This window comes from Poecilia reticulata, linkage group LG6, assembly GCF_000633615.1.
Source record: "Poecilia reticulata strain Guanapo linkage group LG6, Guppy_female_1.0+MT, whole genome shotgun sequence".
Classification (NCBI taxonomy): domain Eukaryota; kingdom Metazoa; phylum Chordata; class Actinopteri; order Cyprinodontiformes; family Poeciliidae; genus Poecilia; species Poecilia reticulata.
The window spans coordinates 11,380,120-11,388,482 of record NC_024336.1 but is presented as its reverse complement, the minus strand read 5'-3'; the positions used below and the strand labels follow the sequence as shown (position 1 = coordinate 11,388,482).

The following is an 8,363-nucleotide window of genomic DNA, read 5'->3' as shown; positions in this document are numbered from 1 at the left end:
TTCGTCATCGGAGAGAGTTAAACTTGCATCAAAGCCTCTTCAAAGAGATTTTAACTAGTAAAGTTGCACTATTTTCACTGTTTATGTTCTGAGACACAGATTAAAGTAATAAACAACTGCAAAGGATTGTTGATCATTCAAATTTTTTTCTTTAAACCTGAATAGACCAGACACTCTGCAGCGTATAGTTTGTCTAGACACATTTCACAAGCTTTAAATACTGAAGCTTTGTGGATTTTTGCTAAATTCTTCTGAGTCAGAAGGGATTTTAAAGTCCTTCCACATCACATAAATCACATAAATCACAAATCAGTCAGTTGTATTCTTCTTGTGTTCTGTTGACAGGATCGACAAAGTTTCTTTGAAATTCACTGTAGCTATACATTTCCATTCAGTTCAGTTTTTAAAGTATAAACACGTTGAAAGAATCTAAACTTGATGTTGATTTGGTCTAATTTTACCATTTTTAAAATAACAACCCACGTTCCTATCAATCCAGTAAGAGCCAAAGAAAAAAATAATTCTTTAAAGAAATATGTTTGTGTGAATTTTGACATATAAGGGTAGAACCTTTTGGGGGTTAGATACACGTTGTCTTCTAGGTGAGAAGTCAAAACAAAATGCAGAAATGGGTTTCAATACTTTATTGCATGTCCATCCATCCATCCATCCATCCATCCATCCATCCATCCATCCATCCATCCATCCATCCATCCATCCATCCATCCATCCATCACATATATGATCCAACACTCTGAAGGTTGGGGCTTCCCAATGGTGAAGAATCCCAGATGGTACCTTCACATACAGATGTGGCAAAATAATTCAACCATCTCTCTCTCTGTTGAGGTTCAAACACTTTTTATTTAGATCGACTGAAAAATAAGACAGAAAGGATAGACTCTCCCTCCCTTCTCCCCATCTCTCATCATCCACTGCTCCTCCTCCTCCTCCTCCCTCCACCTTGCTCTTTTCCGGATCAGCTGCCTTCTCCTCTGTGTCTCTCTTCCTTTTTTTTCCCCTTTCTTTTCTTCCCCCTGCCGGTCTCCATCCCACTTTTCCTTCTCCCACCTCAGTCTCTCAGCCTGGATACACCCTCCCTCGCTCGTTCTCTGCGCGGACCGCATGTGTCAACGCGTGTACACGTGTGGCTCCGCCGCTGACGGGAAACGGCCGTGGACTGGATATCAGATCCCCTCCACCCCGTCCTTATGCATACTTATCACTTTTCTTAACACCGCTGCAACATCGTTCCATTAAAGAAATCTCATTTTCCTTCTATTGAGGCGGCATCTCAGATGGCATCTTCCATCCTTCCTCCAGCATATTGGATTTAATGAGCAGCCGCCGTGAATGGAAACGAGCAATCTTTGGATTTCCTCTGTTAACGGCGTTGGGTAAGGCTGTCTTTTCTCGCTTCTCTGCCTGATTCTCTCGCACCTCCTATCCCCCCCCCAAATTCACTTGTCACAACAAATTGACAGGTGAACGCAGAGCGCACGCTATCATATGGAGGGGAGCAGTCAAACTGAGCTGAGCTGGCCATTTTAAGTGGGACACGGTTAGAGAGAGGGGGAAGGGGAGATCTGCCTTTGGGTTAGCAAAAAGAGTCAGGTAGAGAGCAGGGAGACGTTCACTGTCCTCCCGACACTTGGGAGCGTTGTTCGCCGGCTCGCTGCTTCTGCGCATTGATCTGCTGGTATTTTCAGCTTCCATCCCAGACAACTTTGCGATGCTCTACCTGCGCGACTCTGAGCAGTTTCGGCTGCGTGAGTGCCTGCGGGGGAGCAGCTTGGCCAGGGCGAGAGCCTGGATGCAGATAGGTGGGCGTGCGGAGCTAAATCCGCCGAGCCGTGGGTGATATTTCCATCTTTATGAAACCGTGGAGAGTTTATTTTCGGCAACAGTTTCTGCGTCTGGTGCAGCAGAGTTGTACTCAACTCGCTATATTTGATGCTTACTTCCTGTCCTGGCAGCCATTTTTGGAGAGGCAATGTTGCGTAGAGTTATGACCAGTTCCCAAGAGATCTGCCTCAACTTACAAGTCCATTACTAAGCACCTCTTTACTTCATTTGTATGTACCTTAGCTGATTTATTTTACTCAATCAAGGACATTTGCTTCCCACTAATTTTCACTTTACCAGCCCGGCGAAGTTGACGCAGCTACTTTGGTTTGGCTCATGTCTGCTTTTATCTTGGCAGCTGTCTCTGCTAGTCGCCGTTCGTCTTCCTCTCTCGTCTCTGAGCTCTACAAGGAGAAAATGGATTGCTAGGAGGAAAGAAATGAGAGATCTTGGTTACTGAAAGTAGTAATGGAAGCAAGAGAACAAAAAGATCAAGAAGTTTGGAATGACAGAATGACAGGAGACACGAGAACCGAAGTGAGTGAGAAGACGAGACTGTATGTGCTGCTGCGTGTGTGTGTGTGCGTGTGTGTGTGTGTGTGTGTGTGTGTGTTTTAATACAGCTCAGTAAGAGCTTTTTGGACAGCCAAGCCTCTTCTGATTGCCAGGCTTTTGGCAGCTGGGGGTCAGTTCACACACACACACCTTCAGGTTCTCTCTGATGGGAGTAGGAAAGCGCTATAGATCACCAAAGACCTGCACCCTCGCGCCTCGCTGGCTGCATTTCTTGCAGGGGACATCAATATTTATCACATTTTCCATTTCAAAAGAGCAAACTGTGGTAACGCCAGGAGATGGGAAAAATAATAAAAGATAAATCAAATTACCCCACCTCGGGTGGACCTTCTGCTGCTGTTTCATTTAGGATTCCTTCCTAGCACTTAGCCAATTTTGGCTTGATCCCACTGCATATTGAAATACAGGTGCAGCACGGCGACTCGTGTTCTCACCGGTTGTAGCGAGGAGCTGGAATTACATTTGCAATGATAATAGGAAGACAGCAGCAGGGGAGACTGTTGTTCTTTTTCTTTTGCCTAAAGTATTCCTTGGTCAACAAATCTCAAAAGGTCTGTAGTATAAAGAACGTAGGGTAGGTGGTTTTCTCGCAGAACCTCGCAGAGGACTCGAGGTAAAAAGGAAAATGATTTATTTATAAAAGTGAAGTGCAATAGATTTGGGGATAGGACTTCTGGAACCAGAGTCTGTAAATGAAAGAATGTGTGAGACAGCTGATAATGTGCAGAATAAATAATGAGACAAAGTTTGAGGTCTAGTGAGGTGGTGTAGACATGGGGAAGCGTGGAAGGCAGAGATCCAAGTTGTGCAGAGTCTTTGTTCATCCAGAGGCACACAGGGTAGATGGTAGATGGCTTGTGAGGGCTAAGTCTGAACGGTGAAGGCGTTGGAGAGTGGGCAGGCGAATAGAATCTATGATGATGTGATTCACCAAAGTCTGGAGAAGATCTGGTACAAGGAGCTTTGACGAGATCCAGCTTGTTAAGCAAGAGATCCAGGGAAGCAGAGGTCTCAAACTGCAATCCTCGAGAGTAAGAATCCTGCAACATTTAGATGTGTTCCTTGTCTTCCACACTAGAGTTAAATGGTGAAACTGCATCACTAGCATGCAGTCTGAGCTCTTCTAGAGAGATGATATTGGAGCCAGGTGTGCTGAAGCAGAGAGACACCTAAAGGTTGCAGGAGACTGGTCTTTGGTCCTTGAGGACTGGACCCCTGCAGTGAAAGGTTGAACCTGTAGGGCCCAGAATGTTGTGCTGTTAGATTCTCAGGTCAGGCAGAACAGACAGCAGTCTAGAGGTCTAGAGGTCCAAGTTCTCAGAACTTTATTAGGACACACAATGACGCTTTAAGATCATACAATCCTGCCAGCTACCCCACGGTGAGCATGGCTAGAGTCCTCTGCTATGCAAGGCGTGAAGAAAAAGTAGAAAAGTAGGAGTGGTAAGAAAACCCAAAAACTCTGCTGTAGCCATACTGTTTGTTAATCCTATTTGAAATGTAGGTTATTTTTTTTAGTTTAAGATATGTAACTGCATAAAGACCATCCAAGTAGATAGATGTTGTTGTTGACTGTTCAATCTTGGATGAAGACTATCTATTTTAAAGGTCTTACAGTATGCTTTTTTTGTTGTTGTTGGGTTGGGCACAGTTTACCCCAAGCCCATGAAGAAAACACAAGTCAGCAATGTTAATAAATATGTTCGCCTAATGATGCCCCCTTCACATTTCTGCCTGCCCCCTCATGTATCCATGCCTAGAACCGGCCCTGTTCTGGGGCGACTCTGGCTCGCTGTTGATTTGATTTGGGTTTTCTCCTCTCGCATGTCGATGTGCCTCTGGGTAAGTTAACACCAGGTTTCCTACTGATTAGTGTGTGAACGTGTGGCTCGGATATAAAGTGTTTTCAGGGGTCAGTATGACTGGAAATAACTTCAGTTTATTTCTGAATTTAAAGTGCCTCACAGCAGCAACGTTTTGCTACCGTGTGGCAGCAGCAAAGTGTTTGAGTCGTGTCAGAGAACACTGTCTGGGTTTCCAAAAACAATAAAGTTGAGGACAACGGCCGACTGGAGTAAAACTCAAATTCTTCAGAATTTATGTCAGAAACTCTTTAAAGTCTTTTTTCCACCATTGCATTTACAAGCTGATGTGCATCTTGCGGTGTCATCGACCCAAATACACACGAAGCAGAATTATCGTCTTTTAAATTTCAAGGCTCTCTTTTTTTAAAAAACTTTGTATTTCCTCAAATTCTGCAGTGGTAATCCATATTTTATAACCTGGTGGTTTCCTAGTAGCAGTGTGCCTTTGTTAGACGAAAAATAACACACACTGAAGGATAGCATCCTCACTGATTTAAAGGTACATTTGGCAAACTGCAACAATATTCCTACACAGTTACCCAAAGGGCTAGTTTGATTAATTAACCACCTTGTTTTACCTGTTATTCTAAAGAAAAGAGGCAAAAACACAAAACATTCAGCTCAGCACTTCAAAACCAGCACATTTAGCTGAAGTTCACTTTACTATTTAAGTCCAGGGTGCTCATAAAAAAAGCCACCAAACAAAATGTCGTTTGATGGATGAAAAGCTATTTTTTTTATACTACAGACACTACAGACACTCTTATCCCGCTCATTGTGAGACGACTAGCACCAGTTGACTGGACCTCTGTTACATTAGGTCAGCCACTTTAATATTTATGCACTTATTTTATGTCTAAATTTTTTTGTTGACTATATTTGATTTGTAAAAGTAATAAAAAGAGGGAAAACGTCCAAGAGAGGGAATATTTTTTAAAGGCACTACATGTATTAAAAATAATAATCAATTGTAATAGATGACATTGCAACTGTGATGATCAGTGTATGAGTTTAGCACCAGTGTTTCCTCTTTTTTTTTTCTTTAAAGTAAAATCAACCAGATTGTGTTTTACCTTTTTTTATTTTGAAAATGTTGGTCAAACACCTTAAATCTGATCCCACCTTAAGTTTTTATGTGGCCCTCTAGACTTTAGAGCCACGTAAATAAAACCTTCAAGTTGTGTATTTTAATTTTATTGTATCATTCAAACCGAAGCTGTTCTGCTGCCAAATTACTTCAATGTGAGAAGATGTTCAGTATTACCCCAATTTAGGACGTACTCATTAAATGCAGAGCCAGTTATTTACCAGTACTGTTTCAGCTTCTTAATGGGTTTTATCAAGACGTTCTGGCACAACCGGCCCTTTAAGGACATTCATGATCTTGATCTGGGCCAAGATGGAAACGGGTCTGCCACCCAGACCTTAATCTGCATTTTCAGACCCCGTTCTGAACATCTAATTTGGTGTTTTTATTTTATTTTATTTTTTTAAAGGAATGCATCCACTTGTTAAAATGCATAAACAAAACACAAGACCTTCAGGAGGAGGCCTTTTTTTTTTTTCTTCTCCCCCTCTGCAGCGGTAAAACAACTTGCCAGGCAGCAGGTGACTTGCATCCAAGAGTGACTCACGCCGCCGGTGGATGCCCCTCCTCCCACAGCGAGGAAGCTCTGATACCACCCATCACCAAATGAGAAATTAACAACTCATCCCCCCGTTCCCTCAACTTCCACAGCAGCTTTCCTCATGGTCATTACAGCGAATAATGGTTATTACCGATGTGGCTTCATAATTTAGCATGATGCATGAAATGAAGTTGGCAAATTAGTTACAGCAATTGACAGCTAATGGTGTCCGCGGTGGCGGGCGCGAGTCACATAGTTCCGTGGGATTTGGAGCCTCTCATCCGAGCGCGTTTTGGTCGGACGCGATTGGACACGCAGCACCTCTAAACAAAAGAGATTCACTGCGACAGTGCAAAGCTGCAAAGGAGCGGCGGTTCGAAATGTAATTTCGTTATTAATGCACTTTGCAATGACAAAGCGGATATAAAAATACTTCAGAGTAATGTGCCAAAGATAAGCATATAATGTCTCCGAATCCTATTCTCTCACCGCTCAGCTGTTTTTGAGTAAACAGTGAGGAGTTCTTCCATTATCTTCCCTCTGCGTATTGATTAGCAAATAATTAACTTTGCTGATAATGTAAATAGGATATAATGGGCTCTAACAATGGTGTTAGGAGTATTTAAATCGGGCTCCTTTTTATCCTGGGTAACAACCAGGGCCCTGAAAAAAGATCATATTTAGCTTTTCTATTGTTGGTAGAATAATAATCAGCTTTTTTGGCCTGGGTTTTGCACACAAACAAGAAATTTGACTTCAATCTTCCTTGCTCACATTGTACAGACAGTAAAGCTGCTGTATGTAACGATATGTGTGTGTAACTTTATCATGACAGCATAACATGAGACATATAATATGTGGGGGGGAAAAAATCAAGCTCCTCTGCCTTTTCCCAGTGCTGTAACTACAGAAACACACCGCTCAGTCAGAAATGACCAAGCAGAACCAGGAGGAGGGTCTTAACGAGGTCAATCACTCTTACGTGCTGCTCACACCCTTTGCCTTTCTCTGTGCTGCGCTTGTGCTGATTCACCACAACACAGCCTGACATGAATGCTAAGGCTAGTTAGCATGGCCACCGACAACAGCAGATGATAATTTTTCTTTAATGGTAACTTGCTTCTCCACTATTGGCACACTTTGAAGTGTACACTAGGATGATTGACAGCGCTAAGACCCTCTTCCTGTCTCTGATTGGTTGTTTTTGACCAGGAGCCATGGATTTTTTTTTCAAATGGCAATAGCAGCTCAGGGAAGAGGAGGAGCTCAATCTTTTCTCAGATTATTTGTCTTATATTCTGTCATGATGACAGTTTCAGAAAATATGTAGAAAACATATTTTTGTAGAAGTTGCATAATGTAGCCAAGTATAAATATATAAGAGTTGAGGATATAAAATAGGAAACATGACTTATCTTGTCTTTTTTTTAAAAAAAACAAAAAACGGTTTAGCTGCATAAACACATTCTAAACCCAAATGCGAATGAATATTAATGTGATGTCTGTATTCATACCACCATGGCAGAATTTTAGCAATCTTTTGTTTTGGGATGACGGTACTTGCTGTTTGGATATTTTAGAAGATTATAAAAATATTCCTCTGTTACATAATTTAATTAAGCAAACCTAACATACTGTGTGTCTACAGGAGCACAGAAGAGACGGCGTCCATTTCTACAAAAACAAAAACCAGCGACAAGCGTCACAACCTCATTAGTGACTCTTAATTTTTCCGTCCCTTTCAAAACCTTTGGAACCCGGTCTGAAGCTAGGTATGTTTTTCGCGTTTCATCGTCTGCTTGATGGGCTGAAAATGTCTCTTCAAAAATTTGTTGTGGAAAAATTTGTTTAAAAATGAATAAAAATAAGTTCTATAAGGCAGAAATGACGAACCCCGTTAGGCGTGCATGCACAGGAATCTCTGGAGTCGCCCTCACGTCTTCCACGCAACGTAACCTGATAGTCGGAACAGAAACCGCTCCGGAGCAGGGGAGGAGTTCGGCGCGTGCTGCCGGGTTTGAACGGAGTCAGCTTCAGGGCGCCGAAAACCTTCACGTTTAGCCCAACAGAGCCGGCTAAGCCGTTAATCCCACTTCCTAGTACATCCTCCTGGCTGCTTCCTGAGCCCGTGTTTGCATCCTCTCTGTCGCTTGCACATAACAGATATAGGACTTAACTTGTTCTGTTTTTTTTCCCCCCCATTAAATTATTTTATCACCCTGTTAATTAGTAATCACACTGATACACACAAAAAAAGTTTTTAAAGTTGTTTTGGGTAAAGCCGTTGTAATCCTCACACCTGCAAATACATTTGGGACTTGAAGCTGGAATCAGCTGGAACTGGGTTAGAGACATTAACCCTCCAGTTGTGAAGGATGAGATTGCTATTTTTGTTCCCTTCCTTTGCCTTTGCTGTTTCTTCTGGCTGGCTGAGTAAATGCAAATACTA

The 8,363-nt window shown here is 42.4% G+C and overlaps 1 protein-coding gene across 1 annotated transcript in view; it reads left to right on the top strand.

Moving 5' to 3' along the window:
• The first annotated feature begins 984 nt into the window (after positions 1 to 984).
• lingo1a (leucine rich repeat and Ig domain containing 1a) overlaps positions 985 to 8,363 on the top strand; it is a 164,045-nt gene continuing 156,666 nt past the window's right edge. Inside the window, exon 1 of the mRNA XM_008411179.2 lies at positions 985 to 1,397. The gene's annotated coding sequence lies outside the window, so the exon portion shown is untranslated. The remainder of the gene's footprint in view (positions 1,398 to 8,363) is intronic.